The 13,618-nt window shown below is 45.4% G+C and overlaps 11 non-coding genes across 11 annotated transcripts; all 11 read left to right on the forward strand.

Moving 5' to 3' along the window:
* The first annotated feature begins 305 nt into the window (after nucleotides 1-305).
* On the forward strand, nucleotides 306-496 carry LOC141194666 (U2 spliceosomal RNA). The gene has a single exon (XR_012267288.1). It is a non-coding gene; the product is annotated as a U2 spliceosomal RNA (small nuclear RNA).
* A 1,124-nt stretch (nucleotides 497-1,620) lies between these two features.
* Nucleotides 1,621-1,811, forward strand: LOC141194667 (U2 spliceosomal RNA). Its single transcript, XR_012267289.1, has one exon. It is a non-coding gene; the product is annotated as a U2 spliceosomal RNA (small nuclear RNA).
* A 1,126-nt stretch (nucleotides 1,812-2,937) lies between these two features.
* LOC141194668 (U2 spliceosomal RNA) lies at nucleotides 2,938-3,128 on the forward strand. The gene has a single exon (XR_012267290.1). It is a non-coding gene; the product is annotated as a U2 spliceosomal RNA (small nuclear RNA).
* A 1,117-nt stretch (nucleotides 3,129-4,245) lies between these two features.
* Nucleotides 4,246-4,436, forward strand: LOC141194669 (U2 spliceosomal RNA). The gene has a single exon (XR_012267291.1). It is a non-coding gene; the product is annotated as a U2 spliceosomal RNA (small nuclear RNA).
* A 1,124-nt stretch (nucleotides 4,437-5,560) lies between these two features.
* LOC141195823 (U2 spliceosomal RNA) lies at nucleotides 5,561-5,751 on the forward strand. Its single transcript, XR_012268398.1, has one exon. It is a non-coding gene; the product is annotated as a U2 spliceosomal RNA (small nuclear RNA).
* A 1,117-nt stretch (nucleotides 5,752-6,868) lies between these two features.
* Nucleotides 6,869-7,059, forward strand: LOC141194670 (U2 spliceosomal RNA). Its single transcript, XR_012267292.1, has one exon. It is a non-coding gene; the product is annotated as a U2 spliceosomal RNA (small nuclear RNA).
* A 1,119-nt stretch (nucleotides 7,060-8,178) lies between these two features.
* Nucleotides 8,179-8,369, forward strand: LOC141194672 (U2 spliceosomal RNA). Its single transcript, XR_012267294.1, has one exon. It is a non-coding gene; the product is annotated as a U2 spliceosomal RNA (small nuclear RNA).
* Nucleotides 8,370-9,489: 1,120 nt separating this feature from the next.
* Nucleotides 9,490-9,680, forward strand: LOC141196699 (U2 spliceosomal RNA). Its single transcript, XR_012269099.1, has one exon. It is a non-coding gene; the product is annotated as a U2 spliceosomal RNA (small nuclear RNA).
* A 1,121-nt stretch (nucleotides 9,681-10,801) lies between these two features.
* LOC141195978 (U2 spliceosomal RNA) lies at nucleotides 10,802-10,992 on the forward strand. The gene has a single exon (XR_012268548.1). It is a non-coding gene; the product is annotated as a U2 spliceosomal RNA (small nuclear RNA).
* A 1,123-nt stretch (nucleotides 10,993-12,115) lies between these two features.
* Nucleotides 12,116-12,306, forward strand: LOC141194673 (U2 spliceosomal RNA). The gene has a single exon (XR_012267295.1). It is a non-coding gene; the product is annotated as a U2 spliceosomal RNA (small nuclear RNA).
* A 1,120-nt stretch (nucleotides 12,307-13,426) lies between these two features.
* Nucleotides 13,427-13,617, forward strand: LOC141194674 (U2 spliceosomal RNA). The gene has a single exon (XR_012267296.1). It is a non-coding gene; the product is annotated as a U2 spliceosomal RNA (small nuclear RNA).
* Nucleotide 13,618: the final 1 nt, after the last annotated feature.

The raw sequence follows: 13,618 nt of genomic DNA on the forward strand, positions 1-13,618 counted from the left end.
CCCTCCTGCTAAGGGTAGACAGCTGCTCGTTCCACCCCCCCCCCCGCCTTAATTGGTTCTCCTCCCTTCCAACGGTGTTGAGGCGGGTGGGAACAGCCGGGGGTTGAGGGTACTGTGCTAAAAGAGGTGGAGTTATGCAGATCTAAAACGCGTGGATTGCAGCATCAGCAAGCCGAAAAGTGCAGGCATGTGAGGGATCTAGAGGTTGACAGCATGTCTTCTTAACGGGAGTCCAGGTGGCCATCTCCACAAATGGACTTTTCAGAATCCTTGGGTGGCACCGTAGTCGGAAACCAATTCTGGTTATCGCTTCTCGGCCTTTTGGCTAAGATCAAGTGTAGTATCTGTTCTTATCAGTTTAATATCTGATACGTCCCCTATCTGGGGACCATATATTAAATGGATTTTTAGAACAGGGAGATGGAAAAAGAGCTTGCTCTGTCCACTCCACGCATTGACCTGGTATTGCAGTATCTCCAGGACCGGTGCACCCCTTCTTTAATGCAGTTTCTAAAATCAGAAAGAATTGAATTCAATGCTTTTTGTTCATTTTGCTTGTTTGTCGGATTTTGGGATGGACTCTTTGGCTTTGCTTTTCTTCTCCTCATTGGATTTTTCATGTTAAAAGTTGCAGAAGCCAGATGACAAGCTCATTTTGGTTCAACTTCAGCAACTGTGCATTGCATTGCCATGTAATGTAATGTAATGCAATGCTATCTATCTAGCTCTCCCTCTATACTTCCTTTTGGATAAACAGACATATTAGGCAAGCATTTTGGAGCTTTCACCTAAATAACTACAGGTGGTGAGATAAGCTGCACAATATAATTGACCTTTCAGTATATTGTTGCACACACACCATCTATTTAGCAAATGCCCTTGTTATCAACAGCAGCCTTTTAAACTCACCTGAGCTAACAGGTATGTGAGCTGGTTACTCTGCTGCGCTTAAAATTTCTTTTTTGGTTTGCTACAATGCCTTTTCTGAAACGTTGTCTCCCTCTGCTGGAACACTGACTTCTTTCATTTAATGCCTGCAGACTATAAAAGAGAAACCAACCCAAAAAGTTTGGTTGATTAGTCTGCGGCATTCTTTTAAACTGTTGCTTATGGCGGTCTCTGTGAGCTTCTCAGTGACATTCAGCCATCCAGGTATCCCGCCTGCAGTAGACGGAATGTGGCAATGGAACGCTGGCTGCGCGTGTCATAATAGGCTCTGAGCCTTTATATACCTGCGCACAGCAGCAGCCACCTTCAGTCTGCTGCTGGACAGCCAGCAGCAGCAGCAGCAGGAGAGGTAATTAATCAGCAACCCTCCTGCTAAGGGTAGACAGCTGCTCGTTCCACCCCCCCCCCCCCCGCCTTAATTGGTTCTCCTCCCTTCCAACGGTGTTGAGGCGGGTGGGAACAGCCGGGGGTTGAGGGTACTGTGCTAAAAGAGGTGGAGTTATGCAGATCTAAAACGCGTGGATTGCAGCAGCAGCAAGCCGAAAAGTGCAGGCATGTGAGGGATCTAGAGGTTGACAGCATGTCTTCTTAACGGGAGTCCAGGTGGCCATCTCCACAAATGGACTTTTCAGAATCCTTGGGTGGCACCGTAGTCGGAAACCAATTCTGGTTATCGCTTCTCGGCCTTTTGGCTAAGATCAAGTGTAGTATCTGTTCTTATCAGTTTAATATCTGATACGTCCCCTATCTGGGGACCATATATTAAATGGATTTTTAGAACAGGGAGATGGAAAAAGAGCTTGCTCTGTCCACTCCACGCATTGACCTGGTATTGCAGTATCTCCAGGACCGGTGCACCCCTTCTTTAATGCAGTTTCTAAAATCAGAAAGAATTGAATTCAATGCTTTTTGTTCATTTTGCTTGTTTGTCGGATTTTGGGATGGACTCTTTGGCTTTGCTTTTCTTCTCCTCATTGGATTTTTCATGTTAAAAGTTGCAGAAGCCAGATGACAAGCTCATTTTGGTTCAACTTCAGCAACTGTGCATTGCATTGCCATGTAATGTAATGTAATGCAATGCTATCTATCTAGCTCTCCCTCTATACTTCCTTTTGGATAAACAGACATATTAGGCAAGCATTTTGGAGCTTTCACCTAAATAACTACAGGTGGTGAGATAAGCTGCACAATATAATTGACCTTTCAGTATATTGTTGCACACACACCATCTATTTAGCAAATGCCCTTGTTATCAACAGCAGCCTTTTAAACTCACCTGAGCTAACAGGTATGTGAGCTGGTTACTCTGCTGCGCTTAAAATTTCTTTTTTGGTTTGCTACAATGCCTTTTCTGAAACGTTGTCTCCCTCTGCTGGAACACTGACTTCTTTCATTTAATGCCTGCAGACTATAAAAGAGAAACCAACCCAAAAAGTTTGGTTGATTAGTCTGTGGCATTCTTTTAAACTGTTGCTTATGGCGGTCTCTGTGAGCTTCTCAGTGACATTCAGCCATCCAGGTATCCCGCCTGCAGTAGACGGAATGTGGCAATGGAACGCTGGCTGCGCGTGTCATAATAGGCTCTGAGCCTTTATATACCTGCGCACAGCAGCAGCCACCTTCAGTCTGCTGCTGGACAGCCAGCAGCAGCAGCAGCAGGAGAGGTAATTAATCAGCAACCCTCCTGCTAAGGGTAGACAGCTGCTCGTTCCACCCCCCCCCCCCCCCCGCCTTAATTGGTTCTCCTCCCTTCCAACGGTGTTGAGGCGGGTGGGAACAGCCGGGGGTTGAGGGTACTGTGCTAAAAGAGGTGGAGTTATGCAGATCTAAAACGCGTGGATTGCAGCAGCAGCAAGCCGAAAAGTGCAGGCATGTGAGGGATCTAGAGGTTGACAGCATGTCTTCTTAACGGGAGTCCAGGTGGCCATCTCCACAAATGGACTTTTCAGAATCCTTGGGTGGCACCGTAGTCGGAAACCAATTCTGGTTATCGCTTCTCGGCCTTTTGGCTAAGATCAAGTGTAGTATCTGTTCTTATCAGTTTAATATCTGATACGTCCCCTATCTGGGGACCATATATTAAATGGATTTTTAGAACAGGGAGATGGAAAAAGAGCTTGCTCTGTCCACTCCACGCATTGACCTGGTATTGCAGTATCTCCAGGACCGGTGCACCCCTTCTTTAATGCAGTTTCTAAAATCAGAAAGAATTGAATTCAATGCTTTTTGTTCATGTTGCTTGTTTGTCGGATTTTGGGATGGACTCTTTGGCTTTGCTTTTCTTCTCCTCATTGGATTTTTCATGTTAAAAGTTGCAGAAGCCAGATGACAAGCTCATTTTGGTTCAACTTCAGCAACTGTGCATTGCATTGCCATGTAATGTAATGTAATGCAATGCTATCTATCTAGCTCTCCCTCTATACTTCCTTTTGGATAAACAGACATATTAGGCAAGCATTTTGGAGCTTTCACCTAAATAACTACAGGTGGTGAGATAAGCTGCACAATATAATTGACCTTTCAGTATATTGTTGCACACACACCATCTATTTAGCAAATGCCCTTGTTATCAACAGCAGCCTTTTAAACTCACCTGAGCTAACAGGTATGTGAGCTGGTTACTCTGCTGCGCTTAAAATTTCTTTTTTGGTTTGCTACAATGCCTTTTCTGAAACGTTGTCTCCCTCTGCTGGAACACTGACTTCTTTCATTTAATGCCTGCAGACTATAAAAGAGAAACCAACCCAAAAAGTTTGGTTGATTAGTCTGTGGCATTCTTTTAAACTGTTGCTTATGGCGGTCTCTGTGAGCTTCTCAGTGACATTCAGCCATCCAGGTATCCCGCCTGCAGTAGACGGAATGTGGCAATGGAACGCTGGCTGCGCGTGTCATAATAGGCTCTGAGCCTTTATATACCTGCGCACAGCAGCAGCCACCTTCAGTCTGCTGCTGGACAGCCAGCAGCAGCAGCAGGAGAGGTAATTAATCAGCAACCCTCCTGCTAAGGGTAGACAGCTGCTCGTTCCACCCCACCCCCGCCTTAATTGGTTCTCCTCCCTTCCAACGGTGTTGAGGCGGGTGGGAACAGCCGGGGGTTGAGGGTACTGTGCTAAAAGAGGTGGAGTTATGCAGATCTAAAACGCGTGGATTGCAGCAGCAGCAAGCCGAAAAGTGCAGGCATGTGAGGGATCTAGAGGTTGACAGCATGTCTTCTTAACGGGAGTCCAGGTGGCCATCTCCACAAATGGACTTTTCAGAATCCTTGGGTGGCACCGTAGTCGGAAACCAATTCTGGTTATCGCTTCTCGGCCTTTTGGCTAAGATCAAGTGTAGTATCTGTTCTTATCAGTTTAATATCTGATACGTCCCCTATCTGGGGACCATATATTAAATGGATTTTTAGAACAGGGAGATGGAAAAAGAGCTTGCTCTGTCCACTCCACGCATTGACCTGGTATTGCAGTATCTCCAGGACCGGTGCACCCCTTCTTTAATGCAGTTTCTAAAATCAGAAAGAATTGAATTCAATGCTTTTTGTTCATTTTGCTTGTTTGTCGGATTTTGGGATGGACTCTTTGGCTTTGCTTTTCTTCTCCTCATTGGATTTTTCATGTTAAAAGTTGCAGAAGCCAGATGACAAGCTCATTTTGGTTCAACTTCAGCAACTGTGCATTGCATTGCCATGTAATGTAATGTAATGCAATGCTATCTATTTAGCTCTCCCTCTATACTTCCTTTTGGATAAACAGACATATTAGGCAAGCATTTTGGAGCTTTCACCTAAATAACTACAGGTGGTGAGATAAGCTGCACAATATAATTGACCTTTCAGTATATTGTTGCACACACACCATCTATTTAGCAAATGCCCTTGTTATCAACAGCAGCCTTTTAAACTCACCTGAGCTAACAGGTATGTGAGCTGGTTACTCTGCTGCGCTTAAAATTTCTTTTTTGGTTTGCTACAATGCCTTTTCTGAAACGTTGTCTCCCTCTGCTGGAACACTGACTTCTTTCATTTAATGCCTGCAGACTATAAAAGAGAAACCAACCCAAAAAGTTTGGTTGATTAGTCTGTGGCATTCTTTTAAACTGTTGCTTATGGCGGTCTCTGTGAGCTTCTCAGTGACATTCAGCCATCCAGGTATCCCGCCTGCAGTAGACGGAATGTGGCAATGGAACGCTGGCTGCGCGTGTCATAATAGGCTCTGAGCCTTTATATACTTGCGCACAGCAGCAGCCACCTTCAGTCTGCTGCTGGACAGCCAGCAGCAGCAGCAGCAGGAGAGGTAATTAATCAGCAACCCTCCTGCTAAGGGTAGACAGCTGCTCGTTCCACCCCCCCCCCCCCCGCCTTAATTGGTTCTCCTCCCTTCCAACGGTGTTGAGGCGGGTGGGAAAAGCCGGGGGTTGAGGGTACTGTGCTAAAAGAGGTGGAGTTATGCAGATCTAAAACGCGTGGATTGCAGCAGCAGCAAGCCGAAAAGTGCAGGCATGTGAGGGATCTAGAGGTTGACAGCATGTCTTCTTAACGGGAGTCCAGGTGGCCATCTCCACAAATGGACTTTTCAGAATCCTTGGGTGGCACCGTAGTCGGAAACCAATTCTGGTTATCGCTTCTCGGCCTTTTGGCTAAGATCAAGTGTAGTATCTGTTCTTATCAGTTTAATATCTGATACGTCCCCTATCTGGGGACCATATATTAAATGGATTTTTACAACAGGGAGATGGAAAAAGAGCTTGCTCTGTCCACTCCACGCATTGACCTGGTATTGCAGTATCTCCAGGACCGGTGCACCCCTTCTTTAATGCAGTTTCTAAAATCAGAAAGAATTGAATTCAATGCTTTTTGTTCATTTTGCTTGTTTGTCGGATTTTGGGATGGACTCTTTGGCTTTGCTTTTCTTCTCCTCATTGGATTTTTCATGTTAAAAGTTGCAGAAGCCAGATGACAAGCTCATTTTGGTTCAACTTCAGCAACTGTGCATTGCATTGCCATGTAATGTAATGTAATGCAATGCTATCTATCTAGCTCTCCCTCTATACTTCCTTTTGGATAAACAGACATATTAGGCAAGCATTTTGGAGCTTTCACCTAAATAACTACAGGTGGTGAGATAAGCTGCACAATATAATTGACCTTTCAGTATATTGTTGCACACACACCATCTATTTAGCAAATGCCCTTGTTATCAACAGCAGCCTTTTAAACTCACCTGAGCTAACAGGTATGTGAGCTGGTTACTCTGCTGCGCTTAAAATTTCTTTTTTGGTTTGCTACAATGCCTTTTCTGAAACGTTGTCTCCCTCTGCTGGAACACTGACTTCTTTCATTTAATGCCTGCAGACTATAAAAGAGAAACCAACCCAAAAAGTTTGGTTGATTAGTCTGTGGCATTCTTTTAAACTGTTGCTTATGGCGGTCTCTGTGAGCTTCTCAGTGACATTCAGCCATCCAGGTATCCCGCCTGCAGTAGACGGAATGTGGCAATGGAACGCTGGCTGCGCGTGTCATAATAGGCTCTGAGCCTTTATATACCTGCGCACAGCAGCAGCCACCTTCAGTCTGCTGCTGGACAGCCAGCAGCAGCAGCAGGAGAGGTAATTAATCAGCAACCCTCCTGCTAAGGGTAGACAGCTGCTCGTTCCACCCCACCCCCGCCTTAATTGGTTCTCCTCCCTTCCAACGGTGTTGAGGCGGGTGGGAACAGCCGGGGGTTGAGGGTACTGTGCTAAAAGAGGTGGAGTTATGCAGATCTAAAACGCGTGGATTGCAGCAGCAGCAAGCCGAAAAGTGCAGGCATGTGAGGGATCTAGAGGTTGACAGCATGTCTTCTTAACGGGAGTCCAGGTGGCCATCTCCACAAATGGACTTTTCAGAATCCTTGGGTGGCACCGTAGTCGGAAACCAATTCTGGTTATCGCTTCTCGGCCTTTTGGCTAAGATCAAGTGTAGTATCTGTTCTTATCAGTTTAATATCTGATACGTCCCCTATCTGGGGACCATATATTAAATGGATTTTTAGAACAGGGAGATGGAAAAAGAGCTTGCTCTGTCCACTCCACGCATTGACCTGGTATTGCAGTATCTCCAGGACCGGTGCACCCCTTCTTTAATGCAGTTTCTAAAATCAGAAAGAATTGAATTCAATGCTTTTTGTTCATTTTGCTTGTTTGTCGGATTTTGGGATGGACTCTTTGGCTTTGCTTTTCTTCTCCTCATTGGATTTTTCATGTTAAAAGTTGCAGAAGCCAGATGACAAGCTCATTTTGGTTCAACTTCAGCAACTGTGCATTGCATTGCCATGTAATGTAATGTAATGCAATGCTATCTATCTAGCTCTCCCTCTATACTTCCTTTTGGATAAACAGACATATTAGGCAAGCATTTTGGAGCTTTCACCTAAATAACTACAGGTGGTGAGATAAGCTGCACAATATAATTGACCTTTCAGTATATTGTTGCACACACACCATCTATTTAGCAAATGCCCTTGTTATCAACAGCAGCCTTTTAAACTCACCTGAGCTAACAGGTATGTGAGCTGGTTACTCTGCTGCGCTTAAAATTTCTTTTTTGGTTTGCTACAATGCCTTTTCTGAAACGTTGTCTCCCTCTGCTGGAACACTGACTTCTTTCATTTAATGCCTGCAGACTATAAAAGAGAAACCAACCCAAAAAGTTTGGTTGATTAGTCTGTGGCATTCTTTTAAACTGTTGCTTATGGCGGTCTCTGTGAGCTTCTCAGTGACATTCAGCCATCCAGGTATCCCGCCTGCAGTAGACGGAATGTGGCAATGGAACGCTGGCTGCGCGTGTCATAATAGGCTCTGAGCCTTTATATACCTGCGCACAGCAGCAGCCACCTTCAGTCTGCTGCTGGACAGCCAGCAGCAGCAGGAGAGGTAATTAATCAGCAACCCTCCTGCTAAGGGTAGACAGCTGCTCGTTCCACCCCCCCCCCCCCCCGCCTTAATTGGTTCTCCTCCCTTCCAACGGTGTTGAGGCGGGTGGGAACAGCCGGGGGTTGAGGGTACTGTGCTAAAAGAGGTGGAGTTATGCAGATCTAAAACGCGTGGATTGCAGCAGCAGCAAGCCGAAAAGTGCAGGCATGTGAGGGATCTAGAGGTTGACAGCATGTCTTCTTAACGGGAGTCCAGGTGGCCATCTCCACAAATGGACTTTTCAGAATCCTTGGGTGGCACCGTAGTCGGAAACCAATTCTGGTTATCGCTTCTCGGCCTTTTGGCTAAGATCAAGTGTAGTATCTGTTCTTATCAGTTTAATATCTGATACGTCCCCTATCTGGGGACCATATATTAAATGGATTTTTAGAACAGGGAGATGGAAAAAGAGCTTGCTCTGTCCACTCCACGCATTGACCTGGTATTGCAGTATCTCCAGGACCGGTGCACCCCTTCTTTAATGCAGTTTCTAAAATCAGAAAGAATTGAATTCAATGCTTTTTGTTCATTTTGCTTGTTTGTCGGATTTTGGGATGGACTCTTTAGCTTTGCTTTTCTTCTCCTCATTGGATTTTTCATGTTAAAAGTTGCAGAAGCCAGATGACAAGCTCATTTTGGTTCAACTTCAGCAACTGTGCATTGCATTGCCATGTGATGTAATGTAATGCAATGCTATCTATCTAGCTCTCCCTCTATACTTCCTTTTGGATAAACAGACATATTAGGCAAGCATTTTGGAGCTTTCACCTAAATAACTACAGGTGGTGAGATAAGCTGCACAATATAATTGACCTTTCAGTATATTGTTGCACACACACCATCTATTTAGCAAATGCCCTTGTTATCAACAGCAGCCTTTTAAACTCACCTGAGCTAACAGGTATGTGAGCTGGTTACTCTGCTGCGCTTAAAATTTCTTTTTTGGTTTGCTACAATGCCTTTTCTGAAACGTTGTCTCCCTCTGCTGGAACACTGACTTCTTTCATTTAATGCCTGCAGACTATAAAAGAGAAACCAACCCAAAAAGTTTGGTTGATTAGTCTGTGGCATTCTTTTAAACTGTTGCTTATGGCGGTCTCTGTGAGCTTCTCAGTGACATTCAGCCATCCAGGTATCCCGCCTGCAGTAGACGGAATGTGGCAATGGAACGCTGGCTGCGCGTGTCATAATAGGCTCTGAGCCTTTATATACCTGCGCACAGCAGCAGCCACCTTCAGTCTGCTGCTGGACAGCCAGCAGCAGCAGCAGCAGGAGAGGTAATTAATCAGCAACCCTCCTGCTAAGGGTAGACAGCTGCTCGTTCCACCCCCCCCCCGCCTTAATTGGTTCTCCTCCCTTCCAACGGTGTTGAGGCGGGTGGGAACAGCCGGGGGTTGAGGGTACTGTGCTAAAAGAGGTGGAGTTATGCAGATCTAAAACGCGTGGATTGCAGCAGCAGCAAGCCGAAAAGTGCAGGCATGTGAGGGATCTAGAGATTGACAGCATGTCTTCTTAACGGGAGTCCAGGTGGCCATCTCCACAAATGGACTTTTCAGAATCCTTGGGTGGCACCGTAGTCGGAAATCAATTCTGGTTATCGCTTCTCGGCCTTTTGGCTAAGATCAAGTGTAGTATCTGTTCTTATCAGTTTAATATCTGATACGTCCCCTATCTGGGGACCATATATTAAATGGATTTTTAGAACAGGGAGATGGAAAAAGAGCTTGCTCTGTCCACTCCACGCATTGACCTGGTATTGCAGTATCTCCAGGACCGGTGCACCCTTTCTTTAATGCAGTTTCTAAAATCAGAAAGAATTGAATTCAATGCTTTTTGTTCATTTTGCTTGTTTGTCGGATTTTGGGATGGACTCTTTGGCTTTGCTTTTCTTCTCCTCATTGGATTTTTCATGTTAAAAGTTGCAGAAGCCAGATGACAAGCTCATTTTGGTTCAACTTCAGCAACTGTGCATTGCATTGCCATGTAATGTAATGTAATGCAATGCTATCTATCTAGCTCTCCCTCTATACTTCCTTTTGGATAAACAGACATATTAGGCAAGCATTTTGGAGCTTTCACCTAAATAACTACAGGTGGTGAGATAAGCTGCACAATATAATTGACCTTTCAGTATATTGTTGCACACACACCATCTATTTAGCAAATGCCCTTGTTATCAACAGCAGCCTTTTAAACTCACCTGAGCTAACAGGTATGTGAGCTGGTTACTCTGCTGCGCTTAAAATTTCTTTTTTGGTTTGCTACAATGCCTTTTCTGAAACGTTGTCTCCCTCTGCTGGAACACTGACTTCTTTCATTTAATGCCTGCAGACTATAAAAGAGAAACCAACCCAAAAAGTTTGGTTGATTAGTCTGTGGCATTCTTTTAAACTGTTGCTTATGGCGGTCTCTGTGAGCTTCTCAGTGACATTCAGCCATCCAGGTATCCCGCCTGCAGTAGACGGAATGTGGCAATGGAACGCTGGCTGCGCGTGTCATAATAGGCTCTGAGCCTTTATATACCTGCGCACAGCAGCAGCCACCTTCAGTCTGCTGCTGGACAGCCAGCAGCAGCAGCAGCAGGAGAGGTAATTAATCAGCAACCCTCCTGCTAAGGGTAGACAGCTGCTCGTTCCACCCCCCCCCCCGCCTTAATTGGTTCTCCTCCCTTCCAACGGTGTTGAGGCGGGTGGGAACAGCCGGGGGTTGAGGGTACTGTGCTAAAAGAGGTGGAGTTATGCAGATCTAAAACGCGTGGATTGCAGCAGCAGCAAGCCGAAAAGTGCAGGCATGTGAGGGATCTAGAGGTTGACAGCATGTCTTCTTAACGGGAGTCCAGGTGGCCATCTCCACAAATGGACTTTTCAGAATCCTTGGGTGGCACCGTAGTCGGAAACCAATTCTGGTTATCGCTTCTCGGCCTTTTGGCTAAGATCAAGTGTAGTATCTGTTCTTATCAGTTTAATATCTGATACGTCCCCTATCTGGGGACCATATATTAAATGGATTTTTAGAACAGGGAGATGGAAAAAGAGCTTGCTCTGTCCACTCCACGCATTTACCTGGTATTGCAGTATCTCCAGGACCGGTGCACCCCTTCTTTAATGCAGTTTCTAAAATCAGAAAGAATTGAATTCAATGCTTTTTGTTCATTTTGCTTGTTTGTCGGATTTTGGGATGGACTCTTTGGCTTTGCTTTTCTTCTCCTCATTGGATTTTTCATGTTAAAAGTTGCAGAAGCCAGATGACAAGCTCATTTTGGTTCAACTTCAGCAACTGTGCATTGCATTGCCATGTAATGTAATGTAATGCAATGCTATCTATCTAGCTCTCCCTCTATACTTCCTTTTGGATAAACAGACATATTAGGCAAGCATTTTGGAGCTTTCACCTAAATAACTACAGGTGGTGAGATAAGCTGCACAATATAATTGACCTTTCAGTATATTGTTGCACACACACCATCTATTTAGCAAATGCCCTTGTTATCAACAGCAGCCTTTTAAACTCACCTGAGCTAACAGGTATGTGAGCTGGTTACTCTGCTGCGCTTAAAATTTCTTTTTTGGTTTGCTACAATGCCTTTTCTGAAACATTGTCTCCCTCTGCTGGAACACTGACTTCTTTCATTTAATGCCTGCAGACTATAAAAGAGAAACCAACCCAAAAAGTTTGGTTGATTAGTCTGTGGCATTCTTTTAAACTGTTGCTTATGGCGGTCTCTGTGAGCTTCTCAGTGACATTCAGCCATCCAGGTATCCCGCTTGCAGTAGACGGAATGTGGCAATGGAACGCTGGCTGCGCGTGTCATAATAGGCTCTGAGCCTTTATATACCTGCGCACAGCAGCAGCCACCTTCAGTCTGCTGCTGGACAGCCAGCAGCAGCAGCAGCAGGAGAGGTAATTAATCAGCAACCCTCCTGCTAAGGGTAGACAGCTGCTCGTTCCACCCCCCCCCCCCCGCCTTAATTGGTTCTCCTCCCTTCCAACGGTGTTGAGGCGGGTGGGAACAGCCGGGGGTTGAGGGTACTGTGCTAAAAGAGGTGGAGTCATGCAGATCTAAAACGCGTGGATTGCAGCAGCAGCAAGCCGAAAAGTGCAGGCATGTGAGGGATCTAGAGGTTGACAGCATGTCTTCTTAACGGGAGTCCAGGTGGCCATCTCCACAAATGGACTTTTCAGAATCGTTGGGTGGCACCGTAGTCGGAAACCAATTCTGGTTATCGCTTCTCGGCCTTTTGGCTAAGATCAAGTGTAGTATCTGTTCTTATCAGTTTAATATCTGATACGTCCCCTATCTGGGGACCATATATTAAATGGATTTTTAGAACAGGGAGATGGAAAAAGAGCTTGCTCTGTCCACTCCACGCATTGACCTGGTATTGCAGTATCTCCAGGACCGGTGCACCCCTTCTTTAATGCAGTTTCTAAAATCAGAAAGAATTGAATTCAATGCTTTTTGTTCATTTTGCTTGTTTGTCGGATTTTGGGATGGACTCTTTGGCTTTGCTTTTCTTCTCCTCATTGGATTTTTCATGTTAAAAGTTGCAGAAGCCAGATGACAAGCTCATTTTGGTTCAACTTCAGCAACTGTGCATTGCATTGCCATGTAATGTAATGTAATGCAATGCTATCTATCTAGCTCTCCCTCTATACTTCCTTTTGGATAAACAGACATATTAGGCAAGCATTTTGGAGCTTTCACCTAAATAACTACAGGTGGTGAGATAAGCTGCACAATATAATTGACCTTTCAGTATATTGTTGCACACACACCGTCTATTTAGCAAATGCCCTTGTTATCAACAGCAGCCTTTTAAACTCACCTGAGCTAACAGGTATGTGAGCTGGTTACTCTGCTGCGCTTAAAATTTCTTTTTTGGTTTGCTACAATGCCTTTTCTGAAACGTTGTCTCCCTCTGCTGGAACACTGACTTCTTTCATTTAATGCCTGCAGACTATAAAAGAGAAACCAACCCAAAAAGTTTGGTTGATTAGTCTGTGGCATTCTTTTAAACTGTTGCTTATGGCGGTCTCTGTGAGCTTCTCAGTGACATTCAGCCATCCAGGTATCCCGCCTGCAGTAGACGGAATGTGGCAATGGAACGCTGGCTGCGCGTGTCATAATAGGCTCTGAGCCTTTATATACCTGCGCACAGCAGCAGCCACCTTCAGTCTGCTGCTGGACAGCCAGCAGCAGCAGCAGCAGGAGAGGTAATTAATCAGCAACCCTCCTGCTAAGGGTAGACAGCTGCTCGTTCCACCCCCCCCCCGCCTTAATTGGTTCTCCTCCCTTCCAACGGTGTTGAGGCGGGTGGGAACAGCCGGGGGTTGAGGGTACTGTGCTAAAAGAGGTGGAGTTATGCAGATCTAAAACGCGTGGATTGCAGCAGCAGCAAGCCGAAAAGTGCAGGCATGTGAGGGATCTAGAGGTTGACAGCATGTCTTCTTAACGGGAGTCCAGGTGGCCATCTCCACAAATGGACTTTTCAGAATCGTTGGGTGGCACCGTAGTCGGAAACCAATTCTGGTTATCGCTTCTCGGCCTTTTGGCTAAGATCAAGTGTAGTATCTGTTCTTATCAGTTTAATATCTGATACGTCCCCTATCTGGGGACCATATATTAAATGGATTTTTAGAACAGGGAGATGGAAAAAGAGCTTGCTCTGTCCACTCCACGCATTGACCTGGTATTGCAGTATCTCCAGGACCGGTGCACCCCTTC

The sequence above is a fragment of the Phyllobates terribilis genome, unplaced genomic scaffold (assembly GCF_046119375.1).
Source record: "Phyllobates terribilis strain yellow unplaced genomic scaffold, ASM4611937v1 Scaffold_74__1_contigs__length_7073193, whole genome shotgun sequence".
Classification (NCBI taxonomy): Eukaryota; Metazoa; Chordata; class Amphibia; order Anura; family Dendrobatidae; genus Phyllobates; species Phyllobates terribilis.